The 19,382-nt window shown below is 37.4% G+C and overlaps 1 pseudogene; it reads left to right on the top strand.

Annotated features, from left to right (window-relative positions):
- LOC138157094 (large ribosomal subunit protein eL14-like) overlaps positions 1-19,382 on the top strand; it is a 73,051-nt pseudogene that overhangs the window by 30,691 nt on the left and 22,978 nt on the right.

Below are 19,382 nucleotides of genomic sequence, written 5' to 3'. Positions count from 1 at the left end.
TATATATATATATATATATGTCTATATATGAGGGTATATAGGCATATATTTACAGGTACACATCGATAGAGGGCACAGGACCAATTTAACAGGAAGGGATGATACTTAAAAGGTGAAATTAAGAGGTGAGAGGGGAATATAATGAGAGGAGATGGGGAGAGACAGAATGGAATAAACTAGCTCATATAGAAGAGGCAAGGGAAATGGTCACAATGGAGAGGAAGAATAGGAAGGCAAAAGGGAATGGATCAGCCTTATTCCCATTGAATTTGGCTTGAGGAGGGAATGAAATACACACTAAACAGGGTATCTCACCCTACAGGAGAGTAGGGGGGAAGGGAATGAGAAGGGGGATGATGGAAGGGAGGGCAGGCTGGGGGGGAGGGAAGTTAGAAGCATCCACTTTTGAGAAGGGGCAGGATCAAAGTAGAGAATAGAACAAGTGGGAGGTGGGATAGGAGGGAGGGAAATATAGTCAGTCTTTTACAATATATCTACTATGTTATTGTTTTGCATTAGCCACACATGTACAACCTATACTGAACTGCTTATCTTCCCAGTAAGGGTGGGTGACAAGGGAGGAAGGGAATGAATCTGGAATTCAAAATTTTAAAATCAAATATTCAAATATATATACTATTATTAATACTGTTTTACATGTAATTGGGAAATAAGGTATACAGGCACTGGGGCATAGAGATACACTGGAAAAGTCAAAAGGGGTATGGGAGAAAATATGGGAGAGAGCAGATTGGAGGAGGGGATATCCTGTGGGACTGCTCTTTTGGGGCGGTGGGTAGGGGAAAAATGGAGAGAAAATTTCTAACTCAAAATCTGGAGGAAATGAATGATGTAAATCAGAAGTTAATAAAGCATTTGAAAAAAAAGAAATGAGGTCTTTATCAGAAACACTGACTATAAAAATTGTTTCTCCACTTTCTGCTTTCCTTCTAATTTTGGTTGCATTGGCTTTGTTTATGCAAAACTTTTTTAATTTAATTATTCAAAATTATCCATTTGCATTTCATAATGTTCTCTCTCTCTCTTGTTTGATCATAAATTCTTCCTTTCTCCATAGATCTGACAGATAAACTATTCCTTCCTCTCCTTCATTATCAACTTACCCTCAATAACCATATAGGTATTATCATGAGCTTTTAGAGATGATAAAACTGAATTTCAGAAAGCTTAAGTGATTTGCCCTAGGACAAATAGTTTGTCAGTAATAAAGGCAGGAGTCCAAACAAGGACTCTTAAGTGTAAACCCAATGTCCCTTTCATTACAATATGTGTCCAATGGAGTCCAGATCCATTATGCTGAATTGCCTCTACATAATGTATTTTGACAACTCAGACAACTGTGAACCCGGAACAGAAATAAAGACACATTCACCTTGCTCATCAACTCTTAAAGACTTTGCAAAGCCACCAGTTTCAAAGGGTAACTGAATTCATTTCTTCAAATCATTTTCAATATTTCCTCTCATAATTTCCTTTAAATTTAATTTAAGCATCTGTCATTCTTTCTCCAGCACAGTAATATGCATGTCTTCCCTCCTGCTGATATTTTTAAGCAATGACAAAATGATATTAAAAATGCAATCAAAATGTCTTTTTTTTTCCTTAGTATTTGACTAGTTTCACAGTAACTGTGAAGAATGGTCCTTTCCCTCCACAAGGGGGAAGACATTAAAACCTATCAATGAGCCCCCCAGGGTGTCTCAAATATCCAGTATACAGTATCTACTGGAAAGTGACAGTTTTTCTGACAGGGCATGACCTACTGATGATACCATAAGCTATTAAAATGTCTTTAATATGTCACAGGCATGCCTTAGGTAGTGGTGGAGGGGACCCAAAAAGTGTCAGCTCTTGACTGTCAAAGTGATCAGAAGAGTGGGGGCGGGGAGGGGCTTAGGGGGCATGGTATGGAGTGAAGGAGAGAGAAGACAGCATTTGACCAGCAAGCACATGTTTCAAAAAAAAAAGAACAGAAAAAGAGAAATGAGGCTAATTGCTTCAGGTTCTGATACCTGTCAGTCAACAAGCATTTATTAATAAGAGCGTACTACATGCCATGTACTATGCTAATAATAATAAAAAGGCAGCATTTATGTGATACTTGATGGTTTGAAAAATTTTTTTAAATATATTATCTCATTTAATCCTCACAATTATCCTTCGAGGCAAGTGGTGTTATTATTCCCATTTTACAATCAGGAAGCTGCAACTAAGAGAGGTTAAGGGATTTGTCCAGGCTCACTAAGCTGTGGGGTTTCATAGAAACATAAAAAAAACATCGTCCCTGACCTCTAGGAGCTCACATTCCAGTGAGGGAGACCATATGCTTGCAATGCATCTTAACATGGCCAACAGATGTATGCACTGCTCAGTTTTATCAAGCAGATTGCTCCTCAGAGTTCTTTCCTTCCTGACCTCAGCACCTGGGCCTGTTGTGGCTCTTCTGACCTTTTCTCATAAGCCCCATACGAAAGGAAAGAAGACACAAAGAAAAGGGGGCCCCATCCCAGATATAGTCTTACTTGGGAGGCTGTTTGCTCACAGGTCCTTCAGAGCTTACAGAATTTTCCTTATACTTTATGGCTAGCAGGGAAGAAAAATGAGAGTGATTTGGCTGAAAAATGCCTTTTGTATGCTGCCAATTAAAAAGCTTTTCTTCACTATAAAGTAAATAGAATCAGGGGCAGAACTCCACCATTACACATTATTATACACTTGGAGAAGCAGGCTTCCCAAGCTTCCATGTGAGTTGGCAACAGTTAGAATCATCCTTCCAGAAATGAGCCCTAACTGGTCAGTCTGCTATTGCATATATATAGCATAGGAAGAAAGCAGCCGTATAGAATAGGCAGAATGGCAGTGAGAACTAGAAAGGAGGGATACAGGCTAAACATATGTTGTGATTGTACTGAAGGTTTTATTAATAATGCCTAAACAAGGAAGACAAGCTTAAAGACACAGAAATCAAGTTGCACTTATATCACGTTGTTAAATGGGACATGGCTAGGAATAAAGGTAATTCCACATACTGACTTTTATTTCTGTTCTATAATAACTGTAGGTCATATAGTCACAGACTTAGAAGGGATTTTTTGAGGTTTCCTGATTTATACTTGAGACAGGGCAGAGAACAGAAGGAAAGTGTTGGAGGCCTGTAGGCAGGATAGTGCTGAAGACAGCTCATACCAGCTCATGAAAACTGGTTGCTCCATTATTACTTAGTGAGAGTATTTATTTCTTAGAAATGGCAAATACTACAAAACAGTTGTTGATTTATTGCTTTCTTGATTTTGTAGACTTAATGTGATGGAGAGGGGGCAGCTAGGTGTCACAGTGAATAGAGTCGGCCCTGGAGTCAGGAGAACCTGAGTTCAAATTTCAGCCTCACACACTTAACACTTACTAGCTATGTGACCTTGGGCAAGTCACTTAAACCCAATTGCCCTGCCCTCCCCTTCCAAAAAGCAAAATAATAATGATGATGATGATGATGATGATGATGATGATGGGATGGAGAAAATGTTAATAATGATATTAAACTTAAATTGTGTCATACTCATTTGGGGGGGGGGGGGGGGGGGGGTCCAGAGAGCTGATTGTTAAATATTTACCCAAACATCACTGCTTATAAGTCTAGTGCCTACGCTGGCTAGATTTTCTTGTGTAGTTACTATTAGAAGAATAAGCATACTCAAGGATTTGAGGTCTCCTTTAATTCCTATGTCTAAAAATTGATACCTCTGAGTGCCTTTGACCTAGTAATAAGACTAAGGATTATTAAGACAAAGGATTGTTAAGGGATAAATGAATGGACAGGGTTGGCTGAGGAGAAGTACAGAATAGAAATGTGTGGGCAGTGTGGGGCAATGGGAAGTTTTAGATTTGGAATTCAGAGAACCTAGATCTGAGTCCCTATTCATAACCAAGATCTATTGCTTTTTTTTTTAATCGTGTGATTTTCCCAAAAGTACTCATCTAATAACAGCAACTTTACATGTTACCTTTTTTTAACAAAAAACAAAAAAGCATACAAACAACAATAAAAACAAATAAAAAACCCTAAAGATGTAAGAAGGAGATAGTTATTGATTCATGAAACACTTATTCATCTGCAACCGAAGACTGTTTTCTTGTTTATGACTTATGTCACCTTAGACAAACATTTCTCCTTTCTGGGCCTCAGCTTCCTTATCTTGAAAATGAGATTATACTGCATGGCACAATCACTAAGCTTGGAATCAAGAAGACCTGGGCTCAAAATCTGTTTCATATATTTATTAACTGTATGACATTAGGCAAGTCAATTAACCTACGTCTCATTTTTCTAATCTTTTAAATGAGGGAATTGGACTTAATACCTCCAAGATCCTTTCCTGCTCTAAATTGATGACCCTATAACTAAGTCTCAAAGATCCTTCCAGCTCTAAGTCTGTGACTTTATAATCTTCGATCATTTTAAAAGAATAGTCTTAAAAAAATAAATTTTAAAAATTAAATTAAAAAAAAGAATAGCCTTTAGTTGCAGATGAATAAGTAACTTAGAACTCACCAACACTTTTTCCCCTTGGAGGACTTGTAGGGTTTTTTGTTTGTTTGTTTTGGTTCTTTGTTAAAGAAGGCAACATGCAAAGATGCTATTCTTGGATGAGTACTTTTGAGAAAGCCACACATTGATGTAAGAAGTAGTAGATCTTGGTTATGAAAAGTTGCCCTAACCCTTAGAACCACAATTCTGCCAAATTTCAAATAGAAAATGATGTCCCCGATACTTTTTTCCCATCTTGATAACCAATTTGAATGTATTTACCAACTATAGGATATACATGGTGATTCTTAAAAGACCTTGGTTCCTATTTTCAGCAATTATGTGTTGCAATATGGTTGGAAGAGATGATTAGCACTTTCTCCAGTGTAGTCAAGTTTACAGAGAGGCAGGCAACCTCTTCGTGAGAGAATTAACCTTTTTCATAAAACTGTCACCTTATGACATTTGTTTTCACAGTCCAACACTTAAAAGAAATGTCCTCCACCTGACTTTTCTGTTAAAATGTTGGCACACTGCCACCAGGTGGTGACAGAGCATCACAGTCAGGCAGTCTTGACCCCTAGAGAGTGATCTTCAACTCAAAGCCACCCATAGGAGCATCAGCACATGACTTTATGTGGAAAAGATCACTGTACAAACATCAAAGAAGATTGTTCTTTTTTTCCAATAAAACTCCTGTGATATAGATAGATATTTTCTAACTAGATCAAAATTGACTTTTACTTGTTCTGATACATACAGTAATTTGTACCAACATTGATCTTATATGGTATCATGATTAGAATACTAAATCATTGTTAGAATTCATCCTGAAATTTTAAGTTGGTGCTGAAACCCTCTTTGCTGATTCTCCTTTCCATTCCAGACTTTAGGCTTCAATACCTTTGGTAGCTCACAGTTCTCTCTTGGATTTTACTTATTTCCCTTAGGGGATCTTTTTTTCTGCTTGCTTCCTAAGCTTGCAGAATAGACAGCCGGTTATCTCTCTGTTTCTGCTGTTAGGGTTTTCATCTCCCAGAAGCTTTCTCAAGATGGAAAACAAACAATAACAACAACAAAACCAGAAACCTCTACCCACAAGCCACTTAACGTGCTTATTGCTCTAGGGAGTATGGTAACACCTACTCCTTTCCTCCAAGGCACACCTGCAGCATGCTTTCTCATGCTCTTTCTTTTCTCTTTCTCTCATATTCTATATCTTATGTTGTCTTTCTCTTTCAGTACCTCTGTCTCCCAGTGTCTCTGTCTCTCTACCTGGCTTTCTATCTCTATGTGTGTATCTCAGTCTCTTTTTTCTGTGTGTATATTTTTCTCTGTCTCTCCCTCCCTCTCCCTCTCTCTCCCTGTTCCTCCCTTTCCTGCTCCCCCTCTTCCTCTCCCTCTTCCTTCCCCTTCCTCTCTCTCTCTCTCTCTCTCTCTCTCTTTCATCCTATTTGTGCAGAGTACTTCTTTTTCTCAGAATATTTGCTTGGTTTTCTAATCCCTTAGTTGATTCCACCCAGTAAGAGAAGCAATGTGGAATGGTAGACACAGCACAAGATTTTCAGGCAGAGGATGTGAATTCATGTCCTACTTTTATTACTTATTAACTGGGTGGCCATAGGGGAGTCATTTCATCTCTCTGGGTCTCAGTTTACTCATCTGGAAAATGAAGAGGTTGGCATCAACGACATCTACCATCCCTTCTAGTCCTAAATATATGCTCATATTGATGAGGTATGGGCTCTGGGAGCCCCCTCTAACTCTCCTTGAGTCCTTGAGGTACAGGCTCTGGGAACCCCCCCTTGAATTCTGATTAAATTGTCTCATTTGATTAGGCATTTGCATGAGGCAAAAAGCCTTACATTGTGGGCCCAAACCTCTATTTGACATTACTCTGTTACTAGACTTCCCACCCTTGAGCCTATCAAAATAACAATCCACCCTTTACCTGACCTAGCCCACCATTGTCTGTAGTCTCCAGGTGGCCTCCCACCCTTAATCACTCATTGACCTATTAACTCCTCCTGAAGACCCTCCCCAAACTCCTCCTCTATACCACCCCTAAATTCATTCCACAACCTTCTGTATATAAGACCCCATCTTGTCTCCATGTTTGTGAGAGCATCATAGAATAGTGAGAGCCCCAAAGAAGAGAGTGCCATAGAAGAGTGAGAGCACCATAGAAGAGTGAGAGTGCCATAGTATAGAAGAGGGAGAGCCCCATAGAAGAGTGAGAGCCCCATAGAAGAGTGAGAGCTCCATAGAATGACCTAGCACAGGCTTACTCTGTGTCTAATACAAGCGAACTTTTAATAAACTTTATTTTTCTTTGGCTGAGAGAAGGCTTGAGTCTAATTCATTCGGCAGGACCCGGTGTGTTGGTATTTTGGGGTCTCCAAAGCAACACTATCCCTCTTTATGGGTGACCTCTTCAGTATCACCTTACTTCATATCCTGGTTCTGCTACTTCCTGCCTGTATAATCTTGGGCAAGTCATTTAATATATTTGGGTCCCAGTTTCCTTATCTGTAAAATGAGGGGATTGAGCTAGATGATTTCTAAGGCAACCTCTTCTAAATCTATAAATATTTTGACTTTTTAAAAAAATTACTAATTTTTGATGATAAATTTTTATTTCCCTGTACAGCCCCACTCCCAGGAAATCATGACTTATAAAACAAGGAACTGAAAAAAGAGAGGAAAAAAATAGTTCAGCAAAACAAACTAATATGTGACCCAAATCCAACATTATATGCAATGTTGTACAAACATATTCCCCACTTCTGCAAAGAAGGGAAGGAGGGGCATTTCCATATATATCTTCTTTGGGGCTAAGCTTGACTGTTGTTTCTTTTTTTGGCTTTTTTTGGAGGGCAGTTGGGGTTAAGTGATTTGCCCAAGGTCACATGGCTAGTTTTTATGTTAAGTGTCTGAGGCCGACTTTGAATTCAGATCCTCCTGACTCCACAGCCGGTGCTCTATTCACTGTGCCACCTAGTTGCCCCATATTGTTTCTTCAATAACAAATTAGTTATGGGTCAGAATTAGATCCAATATATAGATTCTTTTTCATTGTTTTCTATCACTTTTTGAAGGACAACATTATCATGAAGACAATAACATATAGTGAAAGGAAAGGATAGCAGATGAACAATCTAAGCACTTCACTGTTATGTAAGCATATTTTTTAAATTTAATAACACCCACCCCTCACAGTTATTGTGAGATCAAATGAGATGTTTGTTAAATACTTAGCACATGGCATGCACTATCTAAATGCTAGCCATTGTTGTTGTTACTATTAGTACTTCTGTCTCCTTTTTAGTAAAACTGAAAATACTAAGAAAGAGTCTTTTTTCTAAGAAGCCCTTTCTGAAATCCTTGAGAAAGCCCCTTGGAAGGGTGGGTAATAGGCCAAAGACAAAAAGGCTTCTCTTAAGTAAATGGATTAAGGGCAGTACCCTCATTTTCCATCAGCCATTCTGCTGGATTTCCATTCCAAGTATACCAAATCTCATCACCATGGAGATTCATTTAGCTTAGATACCCAATACCTCAGTTCCCTTCCCCTCCATTGTCTCTCCCCTCTGATTAGAGGGCTGAACAATAAACTTCTCTCCAAATCTTCCTTTATAAAGGACTCAGAACTTTCCAACTAAACCCTTGTTTTTTTCATCAGCTGCTCCCCTAGATTAATAATATCAAAAGGAGCAGATAAATATAATTCTATCTTGGTATTCTGGCCCCTACCCTCCCTCTTCCCCTTGTGGCAGGGAATAAAGTCTCTTCTTGGAAAAGGTAGGGTGAGAAGAGGCTAGAGATATCTATTCCACCTCCCTTGCCACCCCCATGCCATGTGTTAGGGGGCAGCCCTCAAAATATATGAAAACTGATAAAAAGAATCAACATAGAAATTCAGGAATCAGGAGTTATTCACATAAATGTTAACACTCAGCTTAGAAGAAGTTAATTTACCAAGTTTCAAGGGGCTCCATATATGTGTTGTTTTTTGTTTTGTTTTGAAATTGAAATGTTAGACATATCTAACTAGGTTCTTTTCTTAAAAGAGATGCTTCAGGGGTGGCCAGGTAGCACAGTGAGTAAGAGCACTGGCTCCAGTGTCAGGATGACCTGGGGATCAAATCCGGGCTCAGACGCTTATTACCCAACCAGAAACACCTGGCCGTGTAACCTTGAGCAAGTTTCTTAACCCCGAATGCTTAAAAAATAAAATAAAATAAAAAAGAGATGCTTCACAGAATCTAGGGCATGGGAATCAAACAGCTTTTCTGATTTAATTGCATTAAAACGTGTTTAAATTACAGGGTCCCAGTAGAAGCAAGACCTTCCCTCGGCTCCGGCTTCCACCCTCCCCAATCCATGTAAAAAGGGGACTCTAAACACACTTTGGAGCTGCAGAACCCACATAATGACACAGAGAAGCTAACCTCTCGCTAAGGACAGCCGGGCAAGCCGGCAGGAATCGGCCAGCGCAGCACTCTGGGAGCCGAGTCCAGCCCCACACCGAGGCTTTAGCCCCAGGGCGGGCCTGACCAGCCACCGGCCGGAAGGACTCCAGATCAGCAGCAGCTGTGGCTGTTTCCAGATTTATTAACACATAGACACAAAGGACAAAGTGAGAGGTTCGAGGCTGGGAAGGCACGCGGCGGCGACGCGGCGGACGCAGGCCGGGAAGGCGCGGCGGCCTGTGCAGGAAGGCGTGGCGCGGCTGGAAGGGGCCTGATCAACTCGGAGGGCAAGTCTTCCCACCAACCACAAGGTCCACTACCAGGCCTATCACCAAAGGGCTGGGACTGGAAAGAGCAAGGTAAGAAGCAAATACAGGGGCCCCTATACTGGACAGCAAACACTCCTGGGGCTACCACTTCATAGCCCAGAAATCTTTAAAAAAAAAAAAAAGCCCCTTTCAGGACCTCCAAAGACAAGGATGACAGAGTGAACCCCACTTGCTCCAAACCCCCACTCTGACCCTGAAAATACAGTAACTCTTGCCCCAGGGCAAAACCCTCTACAGTAAAGGCTTGGGATCCTAGAGGAAGGGCGTGGCTAGGACACTGCCTCAAAATGGGTAGAAAGCAGACTACAAAGACAAAGACTCTGGAGTCCTACTATCCTCAGAGGGAGGAACCAACCTCAGAGGGAGACAATGTGGACTCCACACCCATACCTGAGACTTCAACAGGGAATGGATCCCAAGCACAGAAGGCTCTCCTAGATGAGATCAAAAGGAACTTTGAAAACAAAATGAGAGAGATAGAAGACAAAATGAATCATTCTCTCAAGACCAAAATAGCAGAATTAGAAAAACATTATAATGAGGAAAACATCTCTCTAAAAAGAAAAGTTTATGATATGGAAAAGGAGCTTCAAAAATTAACCAAGGAAAATGATTTGCTAAAAACCAGAATTAAACAAATGGAAACAGATAACTCTATGAGGAACCAAGAATTAGCCAAGCAAAACAACAAAAATGAAAAATTAGCAAAAAGAGGTAAAACACCTCAAAGAAAACATAACTGACCTGGAAAACAGATCCAGGAGAGATAATCTGAGAATCATAGGCCTACCAGAAAATTATGATGAAAAAATGAGACTGGACAACATTCTCCAAGAGCTCGTTAAGGAAAACTACCCTGAGATACTAGAACCTGAGGGGAAAATAGAAATCGACAGAATCCACCGGACACCTGCTGTAAGAGATCCCAAACTGAAAAATCCTCGAAATGCTGTGGCCAAACTCCAGAACTACCAGATAAAAGAGAAAATACTTCAAGCGGCCAGAAAGAAACAATTCAAATATCAAGGTTCCACAGTGAGGATTGCACAGGAATCAAGTTAGGCAAAGAAGAGACCAAGCTATCACTCTTTGCAGATGATATACTTAGAGAATCCTAGAGAATCAAGTAAAAAAACTGCTTGAGACAATAAATAAATTTGGCAAAGTTGCAGGATATAAAATAAACCCACATAAATCCTCGGCATTCCTATATATTTCCAATGAAATTCAACAGCAAGAAGTAGAAAGAGAAATCCCATTTAAAGTTACTGTAGACATTATAAAATATTTGGGAATCTACCTGCCAAAACAAACCCAGGACCTGTATGATCATAACTACAAAACACTTTTCACACAAATAAAGTCAGATCTAACTAATTGGAAAAATATCAAATGTTCATGGCTGGGTCGAGCTAATATAATAAAAATGACAATTTTACCTAAATTAAATTATATATTTAGTGCCATACCAATTAATTTACCAAAAAACTACTTTATAGAGTTAGAAAAAATAGTAACAAAATTCATCTGGAAGAATAAACGGTCCAGAATATCAAGGGAATTAATGAAAAAAAAATGCTAGGGAAGGTGGACTAGCTTTACCAGATTTCAATCTGTACTATAAAGCAGCAGTCATCAAAACTACTTGGTGCTGGCTTAGGAATAGAGGAGTGGATCAATGGAATAGATTAGGCACACGAGATTCAGAAGTCAACAACTACAGTAATGTATTGTTTGATAAACCCCCAGACCCTGGTTTTTGGGATAAGAACTCACTATTTGACAAAAACTGCTGGGAAAACTGGAATATAGTATGGCAGAAACTGGACATAGACCATTATCTAACACCATATACCAAAATCAAGTCTAAATGGGTTCATGATCTAGGTATAAAGGTTGATACTGTAAGCAGTCTGCTAAAACAAGGAATAGTTTACCTATCAGACTTGTGGAGAGGGAATGACTTTATGATGAAACAGGAATTAGAGAACATTATAAAATGTAAAATGGATAATTTTGACTACATGAAATTGAAAAGTTTCTGTACAAACAAAGCCAATGTAACCAAGATTAAGAGGGAGGTGGGAAATTGGGAAAGAATCTTTACAACCTATGTCTCTGACAAAGGACTCATCTCTAAAATATACAGAGAACTGAGTCAAATTTATAAGAATACAAGTCATTCCCCAATTGATAAATGGTCAAAGGATATGAACAGGAAGTTTTCAGAGAAATAAATTAAAGCTATCTATAAGCACATGAAGAAATGCTCTAATTCACTATTGATTAGAGAAATGCAAATCAAAACAACTCTGAGGTACCACATCTCACCAGTCAGATTGGCTAAGATGACAAAACAGGAAAATGACAAATGCTGGAGAGGATGTGGGCAAACTGGAACACTAATGCATTGTTGGTGGAGCTGTGAACTGATCCAGCCTTTCTGGAGAGCAATCTGGAACTATGCCCAAAGGGCTATAAATACTTTCATACCCTTTGATCCAGCAATACCACTCCTAGGGTTATATCCCAAAGAGATCATAGAAATGGGAGAAAGACCCATATGTACAAAAATGTTTATAGCAGCTCTTTTTGTTGTGACAAAGAATTGGAAATTAAGGGGGTGTCCATCAATTGGGGAATGGCTGAACAAGTTGTGGTATATGCATGTTATGGAATATTATTGCGCTATAAGAAACGGGGAGCAGGCGGTCTTCATATTTACCTGGAGAGGCTTAAAAGAACTGATGCTGAGTGAGAAGAGTAGAACCAGGAGGAATTTGTACACAATTACAGACACAATGTATGTGTGATGACCAACTTTGATAGAGTGGACTCTTCTCAACAATGCAGGGATATAAGTCAACCCCAAAAGACACATGATGGAGAGAAAAACGTGCATCCAGAGAAAGAAACTAGAAAGAACTAAATTTATATCCAGGTGGAAGCAAAATACCTGATCTTTTTCGTTCTCTTATTTGATTTTATGTCCTCTATACCATTTTTCATTCCAGCTGGTACAATCCATCCTTATAACCTGACCATTGTATAATGTGAAAGTATCTACAGATCCTATACTTGATTGTAAGACGCCATGGGGGGGGAGGGGAGGGAGGGGGACAAAATGTGAAATTCAAGGAATTGTGGAATTGAATCCTGTAAACTAAAAGGAAACAAACAAATTAATAAATTAAAGAATTTTAAAAAATAAAAAAAAAATAAATTACAGGGTCCCAACCCCAAAACTACAATGGTGAGGGGGAAAAACTAGAACAGCATAGGGCATCATAGTCATTACTATTAACACATTTAAATCTTTTGAGGATTTTTTGGCAGTAGCTTTTTGTTTAAATTATAAAAATGTCACATTTTTATGTCATACTATTTTCACCTTTATGAACCCTCTTTGTCCTTCAACATTTTCCATCATCCCTTTACTTGCACCAATCCTTGATAACATCTTATACTTTAAGAATGGAAATGCAATGGCATAGAATTACAAGAAACACTGGTCACCTGATGGCTAAGAATCTCTCATTTTCTCTCCTTTTTCCTCACTTTCCCCTCCTTTCTTCTTTGTACACCTCTCTTTTTTTTAACTCTTTTCTTCCCCTTTCCCTTTCCTTTATTTTTTTTTATTTTTATATCTTTTTTTGTTCTTCTCCACTGCTCTATCTTCCTCTCTACTCTCTTCTTCATCATGTCCCTGCCATTGGCTCTATCCCCATTCGTAATTTGCTCATTAAAAGTACGTTTCCTTGGAATTTGCAATGGGTCCTACTCTCTAAGAATGATGTTCTTCACCATTAGACTATACACTCCACTTTGCCTTACCACTCCATCAGTAAGTGAGAAGTTTGATATGATTTTGGAGCATCCTTAGTCAGAACAAGGAATCAGAATTGTGTATCTGTAATTTTCTGTGTGTTTGAAACATCTTTTCAATGAAATGACACTAAACTGCCAAATATCTAAGATTTTGTTTTAAGTATTCACCTTTCAGGTAAAGAATATGCACGAGACCTTATAAAAGAAAGGAAACTTTTAAAGCTGAAACTTAAAAACCTGGAAACAGGGTTATATTCTGAAGTATCTTCTGAAGCATAACTATAATTCTTCCAAGTAATACAATTACATATTAAAATAGCTGAAGTAGAAAAGAAATATATATATATGTTTGTATGTGAGTGTGTGTATGTGTAGTATGTGGGTTTGTGCCTATAAAATATGCCACCTACCAAAGTAATTATTACTTACCATTTCTTTTAGTGCTATAACTGACAAACCTGACCTTGTTTATCCTTGGAACTTCGATTCTAGAGGCAGAAAGAGGATTGTGTGGGCTGTAGGGGAACAGCAGGATTCTTGACTTCCTACAATGGTGTTGATTTTAATAGATGGCCAGAGTGATGCCTTTCACACTTTCAATAACTGGCTTGTTTTTTTTTTCCTTGAGAAACTAATCAACCAAAACTGTTTAGTCAGTATAAGTGTGGTAGAGTTTTAGTTTGGGGTTTGTTTGGGGTTTTTTTTGTTTTTGTTTTTTTGTTTAGCTTTTAAATGAATGCCTGACAGGAACTTGAAAGCATTTTCTAATACTCTGTGTACAGAAAGTTTTTTTAAAAACTTTTTTTTTCTTGGAACTTTTTTTTTTCTGTCTATGCTTTCTTTTACAACATGTCTAATATGGAAATATGTTTTACATGACTGCACAAATAGATGGGAGAAAAAAACCCAAACGAAAAGTAGTAAAGAGAGAAAAATTATAAATGAAAATTGTGCTACTAAAAAGTCTTCATCACTTCAGAAAAGACATCTCTTTTCTGAAGAGATCTCTTCCATTATAGTCTCAAGAGTTTCCACAGTTAAGCAAATGATGCCTCTGTGACATGATTTGAAAAGGAGGCCTAACCTTATTTTACAACTACACAGAAAACTGAGTCAAATTTATAGAATATGAATCATTTCCCAGTTGATAAATGGTCAAAGGATATGAACAGGCAGTTTTCAGATGAAGAAATCAAACATATCTGTAGTCATAGAAAGAAATTTTCTAAGTCACTATTGATTAGAGAAGTGCAATTTAAAACAACACCGAGTTACCACCTGACACCTGTCAGACTAGATAAAATGACACAAAAAGAAAATGACAAATGTTGGAGGGGATGTGGAAAAATAGGGAGAATAATGCACTGTCCGTGGAGCTCTGAATTTATCCAACCATTCTATTCAGTTTGAAACTATACCCCAAAAAGGTATAAAACTGTGCATACCCTTTGACTCAACAATATCACTGCTGGGTCTGTATGCCAAAGAGATAAAAGAAAAATGGAAAGGACTTTTATGTGCAAAAATATTTATAGCAACTTTTTTTTATGGTAGCAAAAAATTGGAAATCGAGAGGATGCCCATCAATTGAGGAATGGCTGAACAAATTGATTGTGATCAAGTACTATTGCGCTCTAAGAAATAATAAGCAGGATGGTTTCTAAAAAACCTAGGAAGACATATCCAACGATGCAAAGTAAAGTGAGCAGAACCAGGAAAACACCTTACAGGGCAACAGCAATATTTTACAAAGACCAACTATGAATGACTTAGCTATTCTAAGCAATGTAATAATCCAAGACAATTCTGGAGGATTTAGGATGAAAAATGCTATCTACCTCCAGAGAAGAAACCTATGAAGAATGAGAGCAGATTGAAGCATACTTTTAAAAAACTTTATTTTTCTTGGGGCTTTTTTTTGTCTATGCTTTTTTTTACAACATGTCTAATATGGAAATATGTTTTACATGACTGCACAAGTATAATCTATATCAAATTGCTTGCCTTTTCAAGGAGGGGGGAAGAAAGGAAGGGAAGGAAAGAATTTGGAACTTAAAAATTTTTTTAAGTTAATGATAAAAAATTTTTTACATGTAACTGGAAAAAATAAAATATGAATTTTTTTAAAAGAGAGAAGGCTTAACAGAGAATATATTTCCCATAACTGACTTACTAATGCTGGAAATTCCACAATTAGAGATATATTTCTTTGAGTTAATCTCCTCTTGTCTCCTACTTGTCAGACACTCCTTGGAACATCATATTTTATGAGTTACTTGTAGTTCAGTGAGAATTAATGGAGCATATCCTTTGATCAATGAAAATTTTGATGGGGGAGAATAAATATTCTTGGGGAATCAAGAAGATGGAGAAGGGTCAAGGTTGTCATAGATGGGGATAAAGAAAGAAGGGCAAATAAGCAATGACTAGTGCACTGGGCCTGGAATCAGGATAGACCTGAGTTCAACTACAGACTTAGACACATTAGTTATGTGACCCTGAGCAAGTTACTTAATATATCTGCCTCAGTTTCCTCAACTGTGGAATAATAGTATCACCTACCTTCCAGGGTAGTTGTCGAGATCAAAGCAGATAATATTTGTAAAGCACTTAGCATAGTGCTAAGTATGGTAGTAGTAGTAGTAGTAGTAGTAGTAGTAGTAGTAGTAAAACTAGTAAAAAAAATAGCTGAAGACATCCACTTCGAACTCAATTTTGTGCAGGGTCTTTCCCATTTTACTTTATTCTTCCTTAATGCTTCTTTTTATCTCAAATTATTTCTGATTTTTCTTGCATTCTACGAGTAATTGAATCATTTCCACAATTTTCGAGACAGTTTAAAACATGCTGTTATAATCCCTGAGTATATATGTTCATACTTTCACCATGAAGCTTTATTTCCTATAATTTTAGAAAAATGAATTCTCAAGATTTCGTCATAATCCTACTTTAGAAACCTTATTATATTGTTAATTATGAAATTATAACTTGTTTTCTGAGTGGTTCAATACTAAGCAGTTTATATGACAATTAGTAGGTTAGGCTGCACTTGCAATTAGAAATACTGGGACCAGCTGGGACCCTTCTAAGCAGCTGACTATATAATAAGCTAGATCCCTGATGCAGAGGTGGGTGTTTGGAAAGGATAAAAAAGAAGTACTCCATTCAACAGGAGAAAAAGGGAAAGTGATGGCTTTTAGTGAGGCTAAAAATGTGCTTTATAAGGCCAGAAACAAAAAAGGACTGCTAGTTTTTTTCAATACTGAAGTTAGTTGATAGATACCTTCCTCCTCACTGATTCTTCCATAGAGGAGCTAACATTTCTATAGCACTTTAAAGTTCATAAAATGCCTCATGTACATTATTTTATTTGAGCCTCGCAAAAAAGTGAAATGTTGAAATAGATGCTATTGATGTGCTTGCTTTATAGATGAGGAAATTTGAGCAAAAAGGTGTGGAACAACTTATTCAAGCTTACATGCTGAGTGTTTGAGACAGGACTCAAACTCAGGCCTCCCTGACTCCAAGTCCAATAAACTCTGTTTACCTTGACCTGATATAGATACCCCACACATGGTTTGGAAATGAGCAGATTTTGAACGTCTGCAGAATGTACATTTCTTGCTAAAATTCTCCTTTTGAAAAAGAGTTTGCAATCTCATGGCTCTCAGGGTTCTTACATGTTTCATAACTGAGTATGAAAATATGTTCTTCGTATATTTAAATGTTTATATTTGCTGGTAATAATAACAATAATAATAGCTAACATTTACATACCTCTTTAATATTCACAACAACCCTGTGAAGTAGATGCTATTATTATTATTCCCACTTTACAGATGAAGAAACTGAGACTAAGAGGCATTACATGCATTGTTAATAATAGCAGGATTCAAGCCTAGATCTTCCTGATGCTTAATCCAACATTCTAAATTTTCCTTTTCCTGAAATAAATACATTAAGAACATATACTAGACTTTGAAATCACCATATTCTAAACTTGGTAATTTGAGAATGAATGTTTGACTTTTAGAGGTGGTAACACTTGTGCTTCATATTAAAAAAAATTCTTTTGTAAAGGAGTCTGATGTTTCTTAGGTCTCATAATTCTTGTAGCTTATGTTCTTCATAACTGAATATTTTATTTGTATATTGAAATGACTAAGTTTGTTAATAATTGTCAAATTCACATTTAAAAAAATTAATTTTGGGGGCGGCTAGGTGGCGCAGTGAGTAAAGCACCGGCCCCGGAGTCAGGAGAACCCGAGTTTGGTTCCGGCCTCAGACAATTAACCCCCACACAAAAAAAACTAGTCATGTAACCTTGGGCAAGTTACTTAATCCCAATTGCCCTCCAAAAGGCAAATAATAATAATAATAAAATAAAATTTTAAAAAGGAAAATACCAGAACTCTCCTCAAGAAGCTAAGTGGATCAGTGGATACAGTGGTGGACCTTGAATCAGGAAGACCGGAATTCAGATCCAGACTCAGACACTTACTATAGCTATGGGATCCTGGGCAAGCCACTTAAACCAATATTTGACTGTTTCCTCAACTGTAAAATGGAGATCATTATAGCACTAACTTCCCATGTTTGTTGTGAGGATAAAATGTGACAATATTTATAAATTGTTTAGCACAGTGCCTGACACATTGTAAACACTTAATAACCTTCCTTCTTTACTTCTTTCTTTCCTTCCTCCCCTTCTTCCTCTCCTTCCCTTCCTTCTTTCTTTTCTTCTTTCATTCCCTCTTTCTTCCACTCCTTCCTTTTTTTAATCAATAGAGTGACCAGTCTTGACTTCAGAGGGTTGTCATGTGTCCCTCCTCTTATTAAAGAATAACTTGTAAAATTCCAGATGTGGTCAATGTTCATATATTTTTTTTAACTTACTTTTTATGAGGAGGGTTCTGTTGGAGATGAGGAAGGTCACTGAGAAGAAATAGCAATGTTTTTTAAAAGCAAATATATATATATATATATATGTGTGTGTGTGTGTGTGTATATACATATATATATACATGTATATGTGTGTACATGTGTACTCCTAAAAAAAAGAAAAGGTGGGAAGGGAAGTGGTGCAGGAGTGAAAGATGAAGGACCAATTTGAAGACTATTTTGACAGAGCATGCATGTCATAATGAAGCCTGTAGTATGATAGTAGTCATAGGAATACAAAGAGGACACACGCAAGAGATGCAGAATTGATAGAATTTACTTGAAAACTGACTGAGATTAAAAACTGAAAAGGTCCATAGAGCAATGTTTTTAAAAATTATATTTTTGGTACAAAATTATATTAAAAATATCAACTATTAAAGTCAGAGATTAAGAAAATAGACCTCAGACTTTACCTAGTCCAATCCCCTTATTTTACAAATAAGATAATTGAAGCCCAGAGAAATTAAATAAATTGCTTAAGGTTCCACAAGTAGTGTACTGAATTAATATTCTGAAATAAAACAATTTCATGATATGAGTAAGACTCAGGAGTTCTTAACCCAGGGTTTATGAATTTTTTAAAAATATTCAACAATTGCATTTTAGGATAATCAGTTCATTTTGTAATCTCATGTATTTTATTTTGTGCTCTTAAAAATATCATTCACAAGAATCTAGAAAAGCATACAGCATACCCACACACGCACACACACACACATATACTCACACACTCACACACATACTCTCTCTCACACACACTAAGAATCCCTGAGTTAAATTTTAAAAAAATTTTCTGGATCCAAAATACTATGCTTTATTAAAAGTTGTATTCAAAAGACCCAGCATCATAATGACATTCTTTGATGCCTAGCCAATGAATCAGTATATTCACCCCTGATCAGACTATAAACATTGCAAAATAAGGATCAGGAAAAAGGAATTACTCTGCATGGAAATATTTGATCATTGTATTGCTTCCTGCTGTTTATAAAGATATTCCATCCATGCTGGCCAATAAATGAAACTAATGTTACAGGCTATGTAAAGCATAAAAAAAAAACAAGTGGTTATCCTCCATCTCCAATTTAATTAGGCCTGGATAAGATTGATTAGAAGGGTGAAGGTAACTATTGGGAAAGTTAAAGAATGAATGCTTGGTGTAGATCATGTATATAAGATCTGTATATGTGTGCATGCCACCCATATATGGATATATGGATGGATGGATGGATGGATGGATGGATGGATGGATGGATGGATGGA

The sequence above is a fragment of the Petaurus breviceps genome, unplaced genomic scaffold (assembly GCF_028583685.1).
Source record: "Petaurus breviceps papuanus isolate PSGF00001 unplaced genomic scaffold, PetGlider_PUasm1.0 111, whole genome shotgun sequence".
NCBI classification, from domain to species: Eukaryota; Metazoa; Chordata; class Mammalia; order Diprotodontia; family Petauridae; genus Petaurus; species Petaurus breviceps.
This window is presented reverse-complemented; position numbering and strand designations above follow the sequence as displayed.